This window comes from Armigeres subalbatus, chromosome 2 (assembly GCF_024139115.2).
Source record: "Armigeres subalbatus isolate Guangzhou_Male chromosome 2, GZ_Asu_2, whole genome shotgun sequence".
NCBI lineage: Eukaryota > Metazoa > Arthropoda > Insecta > Diptera > Culicidae > Armigeres > Armigeres subalbatus.
The window spans coordinates 270,551,383-270,573,090 of record NC_085140.1 but is presented as its reverse complement, the minus strand read 5'-3'; the positions used below and the strand labels follow the sequence as shown (position 1 = coordinate 270,573,090).

Below are 21,708 nucleotides of genomic sequence, written 5' to 3'. Positions count from 1 at the left end.
AAAGCGAGAAAACAAAATGGGGGCCGGCTGATGCTTTTTTATTTCACACAGCAAGGGATATAGGACGTCATTTTTAAAATGCTTATTAAAGCGTTAAAACACATTTTAGCCTAAATTTTTTCACTTTTTTGGGTTAGAAATTTAATTTACTTTCATATAGGTAACACGAAAGTTGAATTATTTTGATTAAAAAAACATGTGTAGATAAGGAGCCTAACATGTAGTTTTTCAAAATTCTAATCCTACGTATTTGAAAGCTTTCAGCATATCACTGTTAATAACATTTTAAAAGCATTTTGAAATATACTTCCTATACTTCACCATGTTAAAAAACAGTGATTTCACGCACACGTTCGTCGCCGCTAGATGGCAACAGCGCGGCTGCGTCAAAGCGAATAGCGCATCACCAAATGAAAACAGCGCACCACTTCCGAAGTTAGGTTTAGCATACGGATTGTGAGAAAAATCAACTGTGAAACAATATCAAATTTCCGGTTCAGGTATCCTTTAAATTATCAATATCGAATGTTTCCAAAATTTGCTTATTAATTATTGTTTTGACCATACAGCATTTTACGCTAAATTGAATCAAGTTTTTGGCAGGGTAGAGACAGTTTGAAGTTTGGCTTGTGTCGATAAGTTTACATCATCATAATGATATACTCATGATGATGATGATGGTCGCTGCGATGTCAAACGACACAAGACAAACGTCAAATAGATTGCACCTTACCAGAACATGAGTTAAATTGTGACGGCCATTACCGCACGTAAAATGCTGGATAAACAACAATATAACTTAAGTTATTGAAATTCAAATTCAAATTTTCCCGATCGAAAATCATTTTGCGATAATTGAATACCCGCGCGAAATGTAATCGGTGCAATATGAACGGAGCTTTAAACTTCATGAACAGCACTAGCGCCACGCCAACAAACGGTGGCTTCAAGAACTAATGTTTGTTTCACGTATATCGTTAGGCTAACATGATGATTCTTTTATGCCCAGGGAAGTCAAGACAATTTCCAATCCGAAAATTGTCTAGACCGGCACCGGGAATCGAACCCAGCCACCCTCAGCATGGTCTTACTTTGTAGCCGCGCTTCTTACCACACGGCTTACCACATATCCAAGCTCCTTATATGTATTCAACCATATTCACAACATATTCATGAAGATCAGGAGACATGGTTAGATGGTTTTGGAATATCCTGGGTCATCCAAACTGTTCTTGAGTTCCTTGCTTGCGATCTACAGCCACCAATCTAGCTTTTTCGTCGCTTTAAGTTTGGATATGTATTCAACCATATCCATAATACATTCCTGAAAATCGAGGGACATGTTTAGATGATTTTGGGATATCCTGGGTCATCAAAACCGTCTTTGAGTTCAGAACATGCCATCTACAGGCATAGCAGTACATTTTCCAGCTAACCGTAAGCATTTAAAAAATCGGTACGTGCGACTATAACGCTGTCACAGTGCAGTGCTTTATACTGGCTTATAGAGCCTGGCTTATATAGCTTTACATTGCCGAGAAGGCAAAATATAGTGCTCATGGTTACTTTGGGTTTCCGTCACTCAAAGCTCCAATATATCGGCACTAACATTTCAAATTTTCTTAAAGTTACTATATGTATGTGATTATTACAGTTGAACTGGTGTATTCAACCAACATTTCAAAAGATTTTTTTGCAGCTGTAGATTTCAAATCCCGATCTCAAAGACAGTTTGGATTGTCCAGAATATCTCAAAACGGTTTTACGATATCCGTTGGGGAATCACCCAGCACAAGCTCGCGGTGATGAGGTAAAAGGGATTTTCCTACTACTCATCCGAGCGCGCAAAGCACTTGTTGTGTTTTTTGTTTTCATAACAGCAGTGCACACTGCACAGTAGTGCAAATTTAACAAATTGAGTATGGTGCAATTTGTTATATTGATCAAGTACATCATTGTTGTACAGATTACTTGATCAATATGTACAGATCAAAAATCCAGATCCAAACAGATGTTATTGTTTGTTTGTTTCTATAATAGGGATTTCAGGTGGATTGAGGAATTGAGTTTGCGACTGGACCTTGCTGATTGAGATTGTTAGGGTTGTGAATGGTTAAAGTTACTGCATGCAATTTTGTGACTAGTAAAGAATCGATATGGAGGCTTAATGGATTTGTTGGAAGCGGATCAGGATGACCGCGCAATGAAGTGACGGAAGCGGATCGGGATGACCACACAATGGAATGTAGGAAGCGGATCGGAATGACCACGCAATGAAATTTAGGAAGTGGATCGGGAAGACCTCGCACTTGAATGTAGAAAGCGGATCGGAATGACCGCACATTAAAGTTTAGGAAGCGGATCGGGATGACCGCGCAATGGAATGTAAGAAGCGGATCGGAATGACCGCGCAATGAAATTTAGGAAGCGGATCGGGATGACCGCGCACTTGAATGTAGGAAGCGGATCGGGATGACCGCGCAAAGAAATTTAGAAAGCGGATCGGGATGACCGCGCTATGGAATGTAGGAAGCGGATCGGGATGACCGCGCAATGAAATTTAGGAAGCGGATCGGGATGACCGCGCGATTGAATGTAGGAAGCGGATCGGGATGACCGCGCAATGAAATTTAGGAAGCGGATCGGGATGACCGCGCAATGGAATCTAGGAAGCGGATCGGGATGATCGCACGATGAAATTTGGGAAGTGGATCTAGAGGACCGCGCAATGTAATGTAGACAGCGGGTTAGAATGACCGCGTCATTAAATTTAGAATGCAGATTGGTATGACCGCGCAATGAAAAGTTGGATACGGATCGAGGTGACCGTGCTATGAAATCCGCGGTGAGGTATTAGAGGGAGATCTGGAAGACCGCGATTCCAATGTGTAGGGCGTAACCTTCTCAAGTGGCCGTCTCAATGTGGGCTAACTAGAGCTGGAGCAATGCAGAGTGTGTGGATAGACAAGGTCTCGAATAGTAATTTCTGCGGTGTGCTGCTGTGAGAACTAAGCAGTGATCTGCCTTCAATTTAGTTATTTGTGGGTCATGTGCACACCAATTGATGCAAAGCACCGACTATTAAGATCTGCATCCTGGACGATGCCCAGCTATCGCCTTAATATGTGCCAGGTTAAATTTCGTTCGACTTCGTTTATTTCTTTATGGAGGCTACTGCCATCTGGTAACAAGGACGATGGTGCTCGGTATTTGAGAGCCTATTGTGAGGCTATCAGCACCGCAAACTTACAAAATTGGAACCGCCGTCTGACGCCATTTGGCTTCCAAGAAGCTTTCAACATTTGAAGCGGTCACCGTGTTCGCATTCAACGATTTGGTTTTGTTAACGTTGATGACTAAGCCTGCCGATTAAGAATGTAAGGTAGTTCGTCGATCTTAATCTGCATATCAGATAGCCGTTAAGCTAGACGTGTAACGTTTTCAGCCAAATCGAAGCCGTTCAGGTGCTGTCTGGTGATTCGTGGTTTGGATCACGAACAATAACACCGTCGTTTAATGTGCAGCATGACGATGATAGGATTTATCCTTGCCTCACCAGCTGCGACCCGGTTGACATCGAACAGGTTCCCGTTGTGCATCACTCTGTATGAGAGGGTCCCTTGCTTTGCCTTGATTAGATTGATGATATGCTAACAAACCGTTTTGCGTCTCATTGTGATTAAGTCGGTTGAAAGATTTTTCGAAGTCAATGGGAACAAAATTGAAAGACTCTTGGAATCCGTTGACCGGCTTCAGAATGGTAAGGAGCGTGACAATATGGACACATAGGATCTTCCCACATACAACCCGACATGCTGCCGTCAGAGAGTCGGATCAATCTTCTCCTGGGTTCGTTCTGGGATCACTTTGCATGGAACCTTGAAGACAAGCATTGTACAGCAGCATGATGCCTCGCCACTTGCCGCATACAGTCGGTCTCAGTTTTGGGCGCCTTCACTGAGATACCATGCATCCGGTCGTCCGGGAAACTTCTTATGTCCCAGTTATTGCGTAGTAGACGATACAACAGTTGAGCGAATGTTATGGAGTTGGCGTCTCGCCCCTGGGACTTTGTTCGATTTCATGCATTGCAACCATCCATCCATCTAGCAGTGATGAAGCTTCGGTACTAACGCGTGGTATATGCCGGATCGTAAGCAGATTATGCCAAGGTGGTGGTGGCCCGGCTGACACTTAGAAAAGTTGTTCGAATAACTTGAACCTCCTTTTCAGCAGACCAATTGAGTCGGTCAATAGCTGACCAATTGCGTCTTTCACAGGAATCGTTGCATTCATCTTCGCCCCGGTTGCTGTGGCTTTCTCATCTTCGTTTGGCAAGAGATTCCGCCCACTATCGCTTGTTCCGTCGACTTGAGTGCTTTACTTTATTTTCCAGAGCCGAGTGTCTATGATGGGCTAAAATTCCGTCTCTTTTGGTTCTTGTTCGCGGTTTTGGCTTCTTTTCATTACTCAATCTTCCTTCAAGTCTCATCGGTGAGGCAAAGTTTTCTCTGGGTGATGTGAAAAAGTTTGGTAGCAAGCCTCGATAAAATCTACTGTATTGTCGTGTCCATAATTTCTATTGAGAGTAATAAGTTTGATTGTAAATGGTTTAATGTTTTTTCCCGAAATGCGTAATAGTTGGAATTGTAGCGGGCTTGGTAGTCATATGGCTACTGCTTCGGCCTCATACGAAGGAGGTCGGGTGTTCAATCCCAGGTCCGTTCCATTCTCCTACTTTGTATCTTTCTCTTTTTTTCTCATGTTCTAGCAATCGCTTGAACTGGGAATGGACTTCCATACCGTTTCCATTACTATTCCTATACCTTCAACTTGAGTATTCTAACAGTAATCTGCTAGAATTGGAAATGAACTATAGAGCTCGTTTCCTACATCCAATTAGAAATTCCATCAGTTACCTTCTCTTATCTATCACATTGGCAGCTCGTTAGCCAAGATGGACCTCTGCCTCTCCAACCTAACCCAGAAATTCCAACAAATTCCGCATGAACTCGTGGCAAGTGCAGAGGTATATTCGGCTTGCAGTGGGCGAGTGATTGCATCATCATTTCCTCCCCCTTCCCTACATTGACTTGCATTCTGATGTGGCAGGTGCCAGTATGACCTAACAAATGAGATCACCAGTACTTGTACATTGAAGATGTGTGCTAGTCCCAAGCAAACATCTGTTGGTTCCCTGTGCAAGAACAGCTGATCTGGTCATAATGGAGTAGCAACAACGAGCAGTCAATCAAGCTCAAGAAATGCGTAATAGTTGGAATTGAAAAAATACCGAATGAGTGAGTTTGCGAGCGATTTAGTCTTATGCACTGATTATGAGAGAAGCGGGAAGATGTGTGGTATGAATCAGTCTATAACATCTTCTTCTTCTCCTTCTTCTTCTTGGCATTACATCCCCACACTGGGACAGAGCCGCCTCGCAGCTTAGTGTTCATTAAGCACTTCCACAGTTATTAACTGCGAGGTTTCTAAGCCAGATTACCATTTTTGCATTCGTATATCATGAGGCTAGCACGATGATACTTCTATGCCCAGGGAAGTCGAGACAATTTCCAATCCGAAAATTTCCTAGACCGGCACCGGGAATCGAACCCAGCCACCCTCAGCATGCTTTGTAGCCGCGCGTCTTACCGCACGGCTAAGGAGGCCCCCCTAGTCTATAACATAGATCAGTCAATGAAAGCCCTTGCGCACCCTGTGCATGTAAAGTACAGCCATTACTGCTGGCAGTTGTAAGGAGGATTCTTAAGTGCAATCGGGCTGTGCTGGGTGATTATCTGTTGGAGTCAAAGCTACATACAATCCAAATCCAATACAAAGTCAAATCCAATACCAATCAAACCCAAATCCAATCCAAATATAATCCAATCCTCATTCAATTCAAATCCAATCCAAAACCAATCCGAATCCAATCAAAATCTAATCGCAATCTAATCCAAATCCAAATCCAATCCAAATCCACTCCAAATCCAATCCAAAACCAATCCAAATCCGATTCAAATTCAAATCCAAATACAGTCCAATCCAAATCCAATCCAAATTCAATCCAAATCCAATCCAAATCCATTCCAACCCCAATCCAAATCCAATCCAAATCCAATCCAAATCTAATTAAAATCCAGATCAAATCCAATCCAATCCTAATCTAATCCAAATCCAATCCAAATTTAATCTAAATCCAATTCAAACCCAATTCAATCCAAGTCAAGTCAAAATCCAATCTAAATCTTATCCAAAGTTGATCTAATCCATTCCCATTCCAATCCAAATATAAATCTAATCCAAATCCAATTTAAATCTTATCCAAAACCATTTTTTATCCAATCAAAATCTTATAAAAATCCAATTCAAGTCTAATCTGGAACCAATCAAAAGCTAATTCAAATAACTCCGATCCAAATCCAATCTGAATATGATCCAAATCCAATTCAAATCCAATCCAAATCCAATCAAAATCCAATCCAAATCCAATCCAAATCCAATCCAAATCCAATCCAAATCCAATCCAAATCCAATCCAAATCCAATCCAAATCCAATCCAAATCCAATCCAAATCCAATCCGAAACCAAGCCAAAGCCAATCCAAAGCCATTCCAAACCCAATCCAATCCAATCCAAATCCAATCCAAATCAAATCCAAATCAAATCCAACCAATCCAACCAAACCAATCCAATCCAAACCAATCCAAACCAATCCAAACCAATCCAAATCCAATCCAAACCAATCCAACCAATCCAAACCAATCCAAACACAATCCAAATCCAACCAAACACAATCCAAACCAATCCAAACCAATCCAAACCAATCCAAACCAATCCAAACCAATCCAAACCAATCCAAACCAATCCAAACCAATCCAAACCAATCCAAACCAATCCAAACCAATCCAAACCAATCCAAACCAATCCAAATCCAATCCAAACCAATCCAATCCAAACCAATCCAAACCAATCCAAACCAATCCAAACCAATCCAAACCAATCCAAACCAATCCAAATCCAATCCAAACCAATCCAAACCAATCCAAACCAATCCAAACCAATCCAAACCAATCCAAACCAATCCAAACCAATCCAAACCAATCCAAACCAATCCAAACGCAATCCAAACGCAATCCAATCCAAACCAATCCAATCCAAACCAATCCAAACCAATCCAAACCAATCCAAACCAATCCAAACCAATCCAAACCAATCCAAATCCAATCCAAACCAATCCAAACCAATCCAAACCAATCCAAACCAATCCAAATCCAATCCAAACCAATCCAAACCAATCCAAACCAATCCAACCAATCCAAACCAATCCAAACCAATCCAAACCAATCCAAACCAATCCAAACCAACCAAACCAATCCAAACCAACCAAACCAATCCAAACCAATCCAAACCAATCCAAACCAATCCAAACCAATCCAAACCAATCCAAACCAATCCAAACCAATCCAAACCAATCCAAACCAATCCAAACCAATCCAAACCAATCCAAACCAATCCAACCAATCCAAACCAATCCAAACCAATCCAAACCAATCCAAACCAATCCAAACCAACCAAACCAATCCAAACCAATCCAAACCAATCCAAATCCAATCCAAACCAATCCAAACCAATCCAAACCAATCCAAACCAATCCAAACCAACCAAACCAATCCAAATCCAATCCAAACCAATCCAAATCCAATCCAAATCCAACCAAACCAATCCAAACCAATCCAAACCAATCCAAACCAATCCAAACCAATCCAAACCAATCCAAATCCAATCCAAATCCAATCCAAACCAATCCAAACCAATCCAAACCAATCCAAACCAATCCAACCAATCCAAACCAATCCAAACCAATCCAAACCAATCCAAACCAACCAAACCAATCCAAACCAATCCAAATCCAACCAAACCAATCCAAACCAATCCAAACCAACCAAACCAACCAAACCAATCCAAACCAATCCAAACCAACCAAACCAATCCAAACCAATCCAAACCAATCCAAACCAATCCAAACCAATCCAAACCAATCCAAACCAATCCAAACCAATCCAAACCAATCCAAACCAACCAAACCAATCCAAACCAATCCAAACCAATCCAAACCAATCCAAACCAATCCAAACCAATCCAAACCAATCCAAACCAATCCAAACCAATCCAAACCAATCCAAACCAATCCAAACCAATCCAAACCAATCCAAACCAACCAAACCAATCCAAACCAATCCAAACCAATCCAAACCAATCCAAACCAATCCAAACCAATCCAAACCAATCCAAACCAATCCAAACCAATCCAAACCAATCCAAACCAATCCAACCAATCCAACCAATCCAAACCAATCCAAACCAATCCAAACCAATCCAAACCAATCCAAACCAATCCAAACCAACCAAACCAATCCAAACCAACCAAATCCAATCCAAACCAACCAAACCAACCAAACCAATCCAAACCAATCCAAACCAATCCAAACCAACCAAACCAATCCAAACCAATCCAAACCAATCCAAACCAATCCAAACCAATCCAAACCAACCAAACCAATCCAAACCAATCCAAACCAATCCAAATCCAATCCAAACCAATCCAAACCAACCAAACCAATCCAAACCAATCCAAACCAACCAAACCAATCCAAACCAATCCAAACCAATCCAAACCAATCCAAACCAATCCAAACCAACCAAACCAATCCAAACCAATCCAAACCAATCCAAACCAATCCAAACCAATCCAAACCAATCCAAACCAATCCAAACCAATCCAAACCAATCCAAACGCAATCCAAACCAATCCAAACCAATCCAAACCAATCCAAACCAATCCAAACCAATCCAAACCAATCCAAACCAATCCAAACCAATCCAAACCAATCCAAACCAATCCAAACCAATCCAAACGCAATCCAAACCAAACCAAACCAATCCAAATGCAAACCAATCCAAACCAATCCAAACCAATCCAAACCAATCCAAACCAATCCAAACCAATCCAAACCAATCCAAACCAATCCAAACCAATCCAAACCAAACCAAACCAATCCAAATCCAATCCAAACGCAACCAAACCAATCCAAACCAATCCAAACCAATCCAAACCAATCCAAACCAATCCAAACCAATCCAAACCAATCCAAACCAATCCAAACCAATCCAAACCAATCCAAACCAATCCAAACCAACCAATCCAAACCAATCCAAACCAATCCAAACCAATCCAAACCAATCCAAACCAATCCAAACCAACCAAACCAATCCAAACCAACCAAACCAATCCAAACCAATCCAAACCAATCCAAACCAATCCAAACCAACCAAACCAATCCAAACCAATCCAAACCAACCAAACCAATCCAAACCAATCCAACCAATCCAAACCAATCCAAACCAACCAAACCAATCCAAACCAATCCAAACCAATCCAAACCAATCCAAACCAATCCAAACCAATCCAAACCAATCCAAACCAATCCAAACCAATCCAAACCAATCCAAACCAACCAAACCAATCCAAACCAATCCAAACCAATCCAAACCAATCCAAACCAATCCAAACCAATCCAAACCAATCCAAACCAATCCAAACCAATCCAAACCAACCAAACCAATCCAAACCAATCCAAACCAATCCAAACCAATCCAAACCAATCCAAACCAATCCAAACCAATCCAAACCAATCCAAACCAATCCAAATCCAATCCAAACCAACCAAACCAATCCAAACCAATCCAAACCAATCCAAACCAATCCAAACCAATCCAAACCAATCCAAACCAATCCAAACCAATCCAAACCAACCAAACCAAACCAATCCAAACCAATCCAAACCAATCCAAACCAATCCAAACCAATCCAAACCAATCCAAACCAATCCAAACCAATCCAAACCAATCCAAACCAATCCAAACCAATCCAAACCAATCCAAACCAACCAAACCAATCCAAACCAATCCAAACCAACCAAACCAATCCAAACCAATCCAAACCAATCCAAACCAATCCAAACCAATCCAAACCAATCCAAACCAACCAAACCAATCCAAACCAATCCAAACCAATCCAAACCAATCCAAACCAACCAAACCAATCCAAACCAATCCAAACCAACACAAACCAATCCAAACCAATCCAAACCAATCCAAACCAATCCAAACCAATCCAAATCCAATCCAAATCCAATCCAAATCCAATCCAAATCCAATCCAAATCCAATCCAAATCCAATCAAAATCCAATCCAAATGCAATCCAAATGCAATCCAAATGCAATCCAAATCCAATCCAAATCCAATCCAAATCCAATCCAAATCCAATCCAAACCCAATCTAAATCTAATCCAAATCCAATCCAAATCCAATCCAAATGCAATCCAAATCCAAATCCAATCCAATCTAAATGCAAATCCAATCGAAATCCAATCCAAACCCAATCTAAATCTAATCCATATCGAATCAAAATCTAATCGCAAACTGATCCAAATCCAAATAACGTTTGATCCAAATCCAATCCAATTTATATCCAAATCGAATATACATATGATCCAAATCCAATCCAAATTAAATCTAAATCCCATCCAAATCCAACCCTAAATCCAATTTCAATCTAATTTGAATCCAATCCAAATTCAACACGAACTCAGTCAAAAGATAATCCAAATCCTTTTGAATCGATACATTCCAACCTCCAGAATTCAAAGAGCAAGTATTGTTAAGTTTACCCTAAAAAGCTTCATTATACATCAATACTCCTACCGAAATTAAGTCTGAACTGACTGAAATGCGTTTTTTCAATAAAATATAATTATAACGTGTATATATTCTTTTAAATATATTAACCGCAATGTCATTTCACAACATTGAGAGGAGTAATGCGGCTTTTAATTTATTTTTCGGGGAGAAGTTCCGAAAGAGTTCGAGAAACTAATTTACATCTAATACAAACCCAAATTTAACGTTCCTTTCTCACCCAGACGATGCATCGCCGCTTTCCGCTCCATTTTTTTCAATTCACAAATTCCGGTGCAACTTCTCAAGTCCCGAACTCAATGACAGTTTGGAATGCCCAGAATATCTTATAACTATCTTATGATGTCCGTTGACATCCCGGGAGGTGTAATGGATATAATTGAACGAATATTGAACTTTCGTGTACCGAAAAGAGCTTCTAAGCAGCTGTAGATCTCATGTAACGAACTCAAGGATAGTTTGGATTGCCCAGAATATCTAATAATTATCTTACGATATCCGTTGACCTCCCGGGAGGTGTAATGGATATAATTGAACGGATATTAAAGCTTTGAGTGCTGAGAAGAGCTTCTGAGCAGCTGTAGATCTCAAGTCCCGAACTCACTGACAGTTTGGATTGCCCAGAATATCTCATAACTATCTTACCATATCCGTTGATCTCCCGAGAGGTGTAATGGATATAATTGAACGGATATGGAAGTTTCGAGTACCGAAAAGAGCTTCTGAGCAGCTGTAGATCTCAAGTCCCGAATTCAAGGATAGTTTGGTCTAGAATATCTTAAAATTGTCTTACGATATCCGTTGGCCTCCCGCGAGGTGTAATGGTTATAATTGAATTCATTTTGAATCTTTGAGTATCGAAAAGAGCTTCTAAGCAGCTGTAGATCTCAAGTCCTGAACACAAGAACAGTTTGGATTGCCAAGAATACCTCATAACTATCTTACCATACCCGTTGACTTTTGACGTGTGAGTACCAAAAAGAGCTACTAAGCAGCTGTAGGTGTAAAGTCCCGAAGTTCACTTTTATCCATCGTGCGATTTTTGCATCCATTTTTCTGTGTTTCTGTTTCCACCCCGTGTGCCTGAAAGGGTTAATAAAGATTAAAAAAAAAGTTCTGCCACCTTTGCAAATGTCCCGCGAAAAAAAATTGACTGGAACTGTTGAAAATCGTACCCCGGCTGTAATTTTTAAAGCGCTGCTAGTGTGTTTAGTGGGCAAGTATCTATATCAGTCTCTATACCGTATTCATAACGAGTGGGTAATTAAGTCAGCAAATAAGTATACATATTAAATAAAAGCAGAAAATAATTGCTTTGGAAGAATTTGCTGAATAATTCGGTATAACTTTTCTTGCTATTTAGTTTCTAATTTGATAACGCTAAGTACTCATTATCAACACAGCAAATAATTTTGAAAATTCAACGACATGTAAAATTGCAGCTTGTCCCAACAAACGAATAAACACTCGATGTTCAATTAAATTTGATTGAATTTTACAAGCAAGCACGATTTAAATTTATTTCGATTTGAAAGAACAGTAAGATCGATTGAATGTTACGTTTATTTGCATGCTCCAAATATGTGCATGAAAATAAATTTAAAATCACAACATATTTTTATCTGTGAAGGCTTTGTTATTGACTTGTCTCAGCTGTGATGACGTTGATTGTAAGGAGTGTTCGGAATGCACACCGTACTTTTATTACAACAAAAACTAATAAGGTATATTTTTAAGTGAAGGAATATACATGTCTATTTTCGTAATAATATTGTTCTGCTAAACACGCTATGACTATGCGCGGGGGTGTGCAAATAAATTAGATGATCTTCATTTGACATTTATCGATTGTAGGTTAACTGGTCAACCCGGTATCTTTTGCGTCATATATTGTGGTGTTGTAGAACGAACAGCCGAAATTCATATACAACATTCGTTTACGGTTTGTTCACTCACGGCGGCTCAGTTTTACGGCTTTGCTAAGGAAAATTAACTGCACGAAATGTGTTAGGAGGAGATGCCTCAGTGCCGGACACCTAAACCATTTAACGCAAAAATCTATAACTCTCTGTTTATATTGACTGGTTCTCCAACTACTTGCCCATATTTGGCCATTTTAATATATTTCATATGTACGACTTATAACTTTTTTTTACAACACGTGATATGAAGTACTGTAAGTATCGTCATGAGAAGTGTCCGATATTGGGAAGTATTCGAGGCTGGGGGTCCTCTCCCTATAATTAAAAATGGTTTTAGGATCGTTAAAAATCCATTAGTTTTCCATGTAATAAAACGCCAACCACGGTCCGAATGCATAATATTGCGCATCCTTCTAAAATCATCACGTTCGATCGTCACATTCCGAGCCATCAGCAAGTGACTTCAACACTTCAATGTACGTAGGTACACCCACGATCCACGACTGCAAACCAAGATGGCACTGATTAACATCGGGACGTTAAATTCTTCCTTCGCGGTGCTAATCCAATTTCAAATATTATATCTACATCGCGATCTCCCCTGCATGGATACGCAGCCAGTAGCTGGGGCTTGTTAGTGTTTTGTTTATCCACCGGAGATGATCTATTCGTCACGCGGCAGTTAAGTTGCCTCAAAAATAGAATTCATTTTAGGTGTGTACCGGGCGACCGACCCCCACAACAACAGCAGCGTTGAACGGCTATGCGGGGGAGGTGTGGATCATATGGACAGGCTGCGCATTTTAGATGAAAAGTACTTTTCACTTACAACGCTCTTTCTGGATAATCGAGTGGTATCCGATAAACTGTTAATAATATTGTCGATCCAGTTGGAAACCGAACTGAGGTTTCGCGACAATCGCGTTTTCTCAAATTTCCGAATGTCGCATAATAGCATATGTCGCAATATGCATGAACTTAATTTTATTCACCGAGCTCGGTAACTGAATTACCGATTTCTCAACAGCTGAGCTCTCGGTAATCAATTTCGATAACCTAGTTCTCGGTTCAGCTTATATGCCAAGGAAATGTCAATATTTACCGAGTAGAACTGGAAAGGTCACTGAGTAGGGTAACGGTACCAATAGTGGAGGTATTAGTAGATCCACAAAAGAAAATATTGTTTAAAAATTGATAATTATGGGAAATGCACTGCTTTAATATCTTAGTCAATAGATAAACTAATAAATTTGCTAACAAAAATGAGATAGATGTCATTTAACATCAACAATTATCAAATATTGCTTGCACCACTATGGGTACACTGTTCCTTTAGTGGCGGTAAAAATTAATTTTGGTTCCTATAGTAGTGCTATCCTTTGGTTTCTTATGAGACTCGCCACTATTGGTACAGTTGCACCATTTTGTTAAGGAAAATCATTGTTTTTAATAGTTTTTCAAATGAAATCTTAAAATAAGTTGCATTTAACAGGATATTTAAAGCACGACGCATCCACTGAAACCATCGTAAACTATATAAATATGATAAATCTCATTAAAACCCCACTACCTCCACTACTGGTGCTACCTCCACTAAGGGTACGGTTACCCTACTAGGTAAAACAAAATACGGGTGAATCTGTAAAAATAGTGCAAACCTTTGCTTCTTACCGCTACCGCTGCCTACTGGTTACACACAAATCAAATCATTCTCCAGAAACGCTTCGTGATCTATTTTATTCTCAGCTTCCTCAGTCAGTGGATAAACAAAAGACTCTAGGGGAAGAGGCCCCAAAACGCCAGCTAAAAGGCGTTTTGCCTCATGAGTTTTCCGGCAACAGAATATCACCACTTTTTTGAAATGTGAATATTATCAATATGATTGAGATTTTTGACAATTTTTGAATGGCATCAACTAGCTATCTTGATCAACTAATGCATAATGTAAAAATACCCATGAATAGCGTTACAAATAAGACAATAGAGCAGTGTTTGCTTAGCTAGGGCATATTGCCCCCCCTTCCCCTACTTTAGGATATCCCCCGCAAAATAAACAATGCAAAGGAAACGCAAATACCGGAAGAATGTGCATTATTTCAGAGATTCGTCGATTGCTAACACGCCATTCAAATAATTTCATTTTTTTAGTAGATCTTCGCAGATAATGATTTCGAGTTCAATTTAGAGTTTAGAGTATTATTACTAGATGCATATCATACCACAAAAATTCAATGACAACAAATCTTCTAACTGTGATCTACGTTGACACCTAGCTCTTTGAGACAATGAAGGCATCATGAAAAGCAACAGCAATCAGTGTCATCGCCGTAATTTACGAAAAGATAAGACGTTATTTTGCTGCCAGTAGTGTAGACAGAAGAAATCTGTGCAAGGGAAGATTTTTTTTGGCGTAGGACTTACGTCTTTCTTTACTATACTGGGTGTCATTTAGATTTTTGGAAATCGAGAGCGTTACGCTGGAAGGGAAGATTTCAAACGATACTAGCGTCTTTATCTTTCGATGGATTTTTAATATTTATATATCAATCGACTCGGACACTCTCCAGCAATTTGCCTATTTCATTGAAACTTAAGATTCGTAACGATAGACTTTTGAAAATTTTAATTCTTGCCAAAGCCGGCAAAAATTTCATATGTAATCAATCCCCTGCATTCCCAACACGGATATCAGAATGCGGTATGTCACGGGACTTCGGGTCTAGCGGAAGATTTTCTTCGTGTATAAAAGAAGCAGTGCCTGCCTTGTGCGAGTCATTACAATTTGTGACAGCAACGCGTACTGACGTGCTTTTTGCTCGCGCATTGTTCTTTTCGTTCGTTCGTTCGCTGTGTTTGTTTACGTACACAGCATGCAGTCGCCAGTAGTAGAACTGCCGGTGGATCTGCGAATATGCATGAAAGAAGTGGACGCATTTTTTGTCATTCTGTGCTTGATGATGGTCGGATGCTGTGGTGTCGGTTGCGATGGATGAAATCGCCCATCGCATCGCTCGGAGTTCATGGCTAGTGGCCGATGATGGCTGAGGTAGCGAGGGCAGCGGTGGTGGATGAAGAAGAATAAAATTAGAGGGATTTGGTCTGCTCATCCATGAAAAGTGAATGGTTTCATAATCCACATGATCCCGGGATGGGTACGAGTCATGGCATATGACGGATCATATGTTAAGTTGTGCTTGGTACTAAACGACACGTAGGGGAAGTGGGGGTAGCACGCCCATAGGGGTTAAAACGCGCCACCCCTGAATAAGGTTAAATATCCCCATTTTGATTATTTTCAATAGTCTATACGATAAAGCAATGAAAAATATTGCCATTGGATACATATATTTCATGATTTTTCTCTAGTTATACATGAAAAACTCGAAAAAACGATTTTAGCGTGTTTTGATGCAATTCTAGCTCGGTGGAATTTAGTCTTTCTGTCGCTGTTATACATTGATAAATTAATAATTGAGCCATGAGCCATGCTGCTTACTCGTGTTCTTTATGTTCCACACGAAATCGTCGTCAAAAATGGTTTTAAAACGATTTTATGGGCCTTCAAACTTCTGAGGTCGGTGTGGGGCATTACGCCCATGCTCATTTCGTATGACCGAAACAGCTGAAACATTCGGTTAATTGCCTTAATGTAGGCAATTAAAATGAAAATCAGTAGTCGATAAGCACATGCGCGTTTTAACCCATCCACTGGCGCATCTCACCCCGCATGGTTTCAAAATCATTTTTTTCGAGTGCTTTTTAAAAATCAAATTTCTGTGCAATAAAATGGACAATTAGATATCTGTTATCGGTAGTCAGTCGCAGATATGCTGTTCTTCAGTATGCGCTGATGAAAACTGGCTGAAATGGTGGTTTTCATTGATAAAAATGGCATTTTCCTTAACGTGGGCGTCCTACCCCCAGTTCCCCTACATTAAAACATGGTTATACTATAACAGTTCTGATTTCCCAGCCAAGAAAAATCAACTACAATGATAAGAATAAAAATTGGATTAAATTAATTACTTTCATTTATTCGCAGAAGGCATTAGCAATTAAAGATGCACAATCAGCAAAAGTGTTAATATCCATTTTAGGTTAGAAATTTTCGCTGTATTACATGTAAATGTTTTGAAAAAGTCCGCAAAAAATAATTTCCAGAAGAATATTTAAATAAAAATAATCTTATTCTTTGTTTTTCATTTTCTGAGAAATTATATTATTAAACTTGACGTAGACTTGAAGTTTGGAATCAAAACATTAAATATTTTTTCGTTGACGTATTAGTAGTACCTCCTCTATTTTAGTAGGGTTACTGCTCCTTGACTTGTTTCTTATTGTTGTGATTTTTTTCAGCAGTAAGCAAAAAAACAACGAAATTTGTGCTGTATTTCTTTGTTTGGTAAACGGGTTCCCCTAAAATAGCACATTTTGCCCAAGTCTAAACATTTTATTAATAGAATTTTAAAACTTCAAATACTATCAGCATTAAGAAATCTATAAATGCCCTATATTTGCTTAAGTAAATAAGAGCTTAATAGTTAGAAACAAAGCAATTCTAATTATGTATTTACACCCAATATTTTTTTTACACGGTTGGTATTCTTTAATTTCTCGGTTAACCTGATTTTTTACAGCTTTTGAAATACCACCTGAATTTTCTTTGATTTTTTGTGATTTTTTTCATGGAGTTAACTCATAGTTTCATCAACGCTGAAGGTCGTAATCAGCTAAAAGCCACACGTGTAAAAAAAGAACCGGGTGTATTTATTAGTTTTATTTCCAGAAGCTTGAATAAACATATTGCTAATAATTCTACACAGCATGGAAGTTGTCGTTTCCAATATCAATACCTATAATCAAACTCCATAGATCCAAAAGTTAGAAGTCAAATGTAAATACGTTACGTTTATATAAGTCCTACGTCTACTCGCGGTTATGTTAAAAACATTACCCATTGCTAGTTTTTTTTTTCATTTTCATATCGCTAGTGTAGACACACATTAAAAATGGAAATAGTACAATAATGACAAAATGGTGAAAAATCTTAGTAATTGAACTGTGAATGTGACAACAAAACTGTTAAATTAGAATATAAAACAGAGGGACCTTCAATCCCCGTGCAGCTACGAATCTGGTTATAATTTGACCGTGCTAATGTGTCGTTGATGCTTCACGCGTGCTCACCCAGTAGAGACAAAATAAAAGATTCATACGAAGATTTAATCCGGCTGCTCCGTCCATTTCCCGCTGATACAAAACATAGCACACAGTCTTTCGTTTACGAAACCCAACTCTTTCTTCATACATCTCGACAGTGAGAATCTCCGCACGGCAGAGCAAGTTCATAGGCCCGTCAGAATTAGAGCACGCGGTTATCATCAGTCTCGTCGCCGCGTGCGCTCGCGTGATAGATTCGAGTTGGTGCTTCTATATTAGAAGAGAGGTGTCAAAATTTTCTTCTAACTAACGTTCGTCGGTATAAGTGCTTTCGGTATTCCACACACAAGGCTCCGAAAACGTCGAGGGCGGTGGGCAGTAGTGGCAGAAAGGGGAATTTTAGTTGCAGCTCCACAGTGCGCGCAGCGAGAATACTTACCGTGCCCGAAGAGATAGCGTGCTGGCTGTATCGGAATTGACAAAGCAAATAACTGAGTTTGTTAATTTTCCCGCACACCTGGTTTGGGCGATCGCCACCACACCGCAAGTGGTGGGGCGTTTGTTTACAATCATCGCCAATTTCACGGTGCTTGGCTTGGTGGTTTTCATTTTCAGAAGCAGTTCAGCGGATAAAAGGAGAATCGTTGTAAATTTATTTCAAGTGAACGAAAAGAATCAAAACAAATCGAATTAAATTCGAACACACTTGGCGTGTGATTGGTGAATAGTGTTGAGAGAATATAAAGGTTTTGGTTGAAGAAAAGCGGAAGCGAACGGTTAGTGTTAACTGTGAAGTCAAGTACATTTGAATTTTATATTCGGAGAGCTGCAAAATAAGTGATATTTGAAGGTGAGTACATTTTATTTCTATCATTACTTCAAGTCTGATTTATTGTAGAGATTTGAGGTAAAAACATCATCACCATTATTATCAATAACATTTATTCAGACTAAGGTCGAAGGGCCAGTGCAGTACATAAGAGTCTCCTCCATTCAGCTCGGTCCATGACTGCACGTCGCCAACCACGCATTCTCAGCGATGCCAGATTGCATCAACATCAATTCCGTAGATTCACTCAAAAGTTTTGGCTGTCCCTATTTCGGCGCTCATCCACAATCAGGATACATTGCAGGATATTACACGACAGATATCTCACTTTTTTTAATGCATAGAAATTAGATAACATAACAACAAGACCACTAACCGTCAAAATGAATAGTTAATGGTCTTGTTATATCCTAACTTTCATAAAAATTCAAAAAGAAATGGATTCATAGGCACTGTGCCCTATACAGTTTTCCACGCTCATAATAATGGCAGTTGATATACATATTTTTGACAGGGACTGTTTCCAACGCCGAGACTAACATTTTCGCATTTTATTTATTGAACTTTTATTGATTCAACATAATATGATATATATGAATAGAATATGATTAATATGAATAGAATATTATTTAATATTATGGAATTCTTATTTTTCAGAACATTTTAAATTATAAAGCTGATTACTTGGCTATTTAGTGCTAATAGGTTTGGGCATTCTTGAATATCGACCCTACATGAGAACAATCCCGAGAAAAGTTTTCCAATTTTTAAGATGGAAATGTTCCGATGACAACTAGTCACTACGAAAAAAGCAAGGATAGCGTTGGACCGAGCCCAATGAAATGCCTGAATTAGTTGAGGAGTTGGTATAAAGTTAAGACTGTACGTACAGATAACAAAAATCTGGATGCTTTCTACTGGTAATTCAGTTTTCTCAAATTCATGCAGAACTCTCTTCAACAAATGATCTTCTAGCCAAATGATTAAGTTTTTAAATCGAGATTACAATCCATCTTTCTATTTGCTTCAGGAGTTCCTTCAGAAATTCCTCGTAAAAAATCTTGGAATATTCATCATAAATTTATCCACAAATTCTTTGAAAAGTCTCCCAGACATTCTTTTTTGTAAGTATCTAAAATAATACTATGGGAAATATTGCGCTTTTTGCACTTTATAAGAGTTTTGCGAGATTTTTTTTCTCACAGTCATCTTTTTCTCACACTCAATACACTCATAAAAGTTTTATTTTCCGTGTATAATATTTGTGTGTGAGTGCTCAATCTGAAAACAAATAGACGTCAAATCATGGCGGGAATCGATTTAGTGTACACGCTTACATGTGACTAACGAGTAATGGGTTATAATTGGGTAAATTTCAGTAACAAAAATCGATCAACCCGAAATGAGAGTGAGTGTGAGAAAAAGAAGCGGGCAGATCACAATCTACACATAACTCTTCAAATTGGTGAAATCGGCAATACCTTCAGGAATTAATTCAGTAAGTCATCAAAAAATATCTAACTTCAATTTTTTTAAAGGAATTCCTTAGGAAATCCTCGAGGTATTTCTTTAAAAATTATTCTAGGAATTCATTTTAAAATTCCAGCAGGACTTAAAAAAAACCTTCCATACTTGAATTCAGAAGTTTCTTCGAAAACTCCTAAAGGAGTTTCTATCGAATTTCATTAGCATCCGACATATTCTTTTATTGATATTTTCAGAAATTCCTACAGGAATTCATTCAGAAATGATTTCATTAATTTAATTAAGGGAAATCGCCACAGTAGAAATTCCATTTCTGCGAATTTTTATGCAGTACTTCACTTAGAATTTCCTGCAGTAATTTTAGAACGAAACTCTAAGAATATTTCAATGAATTTCAAATTAGAATTCCGAGGGATTTTTTTGTTTCTACTAGAATTCATCCAAGAATTCTTTCGGAATTTCCTCCAGAGATTTCTTTGGAAAAACCTCAGGAAATTACTTCAAAAATAAATCCAGTAAATTCTTGGGAAATTCCTCCAGATATTCCTTTGAAAGTCCAAAATAGGACTTCTAATAATTCTTTCGGAATTTCCCTTAGAACATCGGTTCTCAACCTAGGGTACATGTACCCCTGGAGGTACCTTCACTGGTCCCAGGGAGTACCTTGGACAAAAAATGCGTAATGGCGGACGTATTACAATACCAATCAAAGCATATTGATAATGTTATGGTAATTTTGTATTTTTTTTATTTCAAAATTTTGTCTTGTACATAATATCTATAGCGATCAGTAAATCAAAGTTAATTGAATCCTGCCCTCCACATCCAAGGGCTACGGAACAAAAGATAGAAAGAATAAACAAATTGTTGTTGAATAAAATGTCAAGAATATGCTTCTGAGCCAAGAATTTAAAAGTTCGGAAGCCTTCGTTTGAGAGACATGAAGGATTTGTCTGAAAAGCTAGGTTGTTTCGTTGCAAGAAGCATCCTTCTACGCTTCCCGGAGGCCTTCTTTCTAGTAGCACGAAGACCTCCATTCAGGAGACGTGGAAATTCCAAGTGGTTTGGAGGATTTCTTTCAAGAGACCTGGAAGACTCCTTTCAAAAGGCCCGGCAGCCTTCTTTTAAGAGGAAGCCTCCTTTCAAGAGGCCCGGAGCTTCCTTTCAAGAGGCCCGGAAGCCTCCTTTCAAGAGACCCGGAAGCCTCCTTTCAAGAGGCCCGGAAGCCTCCTTTCAAGAGGCCCAGGCCTCCTTTCAAGAGGCCCAGGCCTCCTTTCAAGAGGCCAGAAGCCTCCTTTCAAGAGGCCCAGGCCTCCTTCCAAGAGGCACAGAAGCCTTCTTTCAAGAGACCCAGAAACCTCCTTTCAAGATGCCAAAAAGCCTTCTTTCAAGAGGCTCGGAAGCCTCCTTTCAAGAGGCCCGGAAGCCTTCTTTCAAGAAGTCCGGAAGCCTCCTTTCAAGAAGCCCTTAAGTCTCCTTTCAAGAGGCCCGGAAGCCTCCTTTCAAGAGGCCCAGAAGCCTCCTTTAAAGAGGCATGAAAGCCTCCTTTC

General features: G+C 39.3%; 1 protein-coding gene across 3 annotated transcripts in view; it reads left to right on the top strand.

Moving 5' to 3' along the window:
• The window catches only part of LOC134212215 (cGMP-dependent protein kinase, isozyme 2 forms cD4/T1/T3A/T3B-like), a 617,973-nt gene that overhangs the window by 5,576 nt on the left and 590,689 nt on the right, over nucleotides 1–21,708 (top strand). For all 3 annotated transcript variants that reach the window (XM_062689875.1, XM_062689877.1, XM_062689874.1), the window contains exon 2: nucleotides 18,460–18,694. The gene's annotated coding sequence lies outside the window, so the exon portion shown is untranslated. The remainder of the gene's footprint in view (nucleotides 1–18,459; nucleotides 18,695–21,708) is intronic.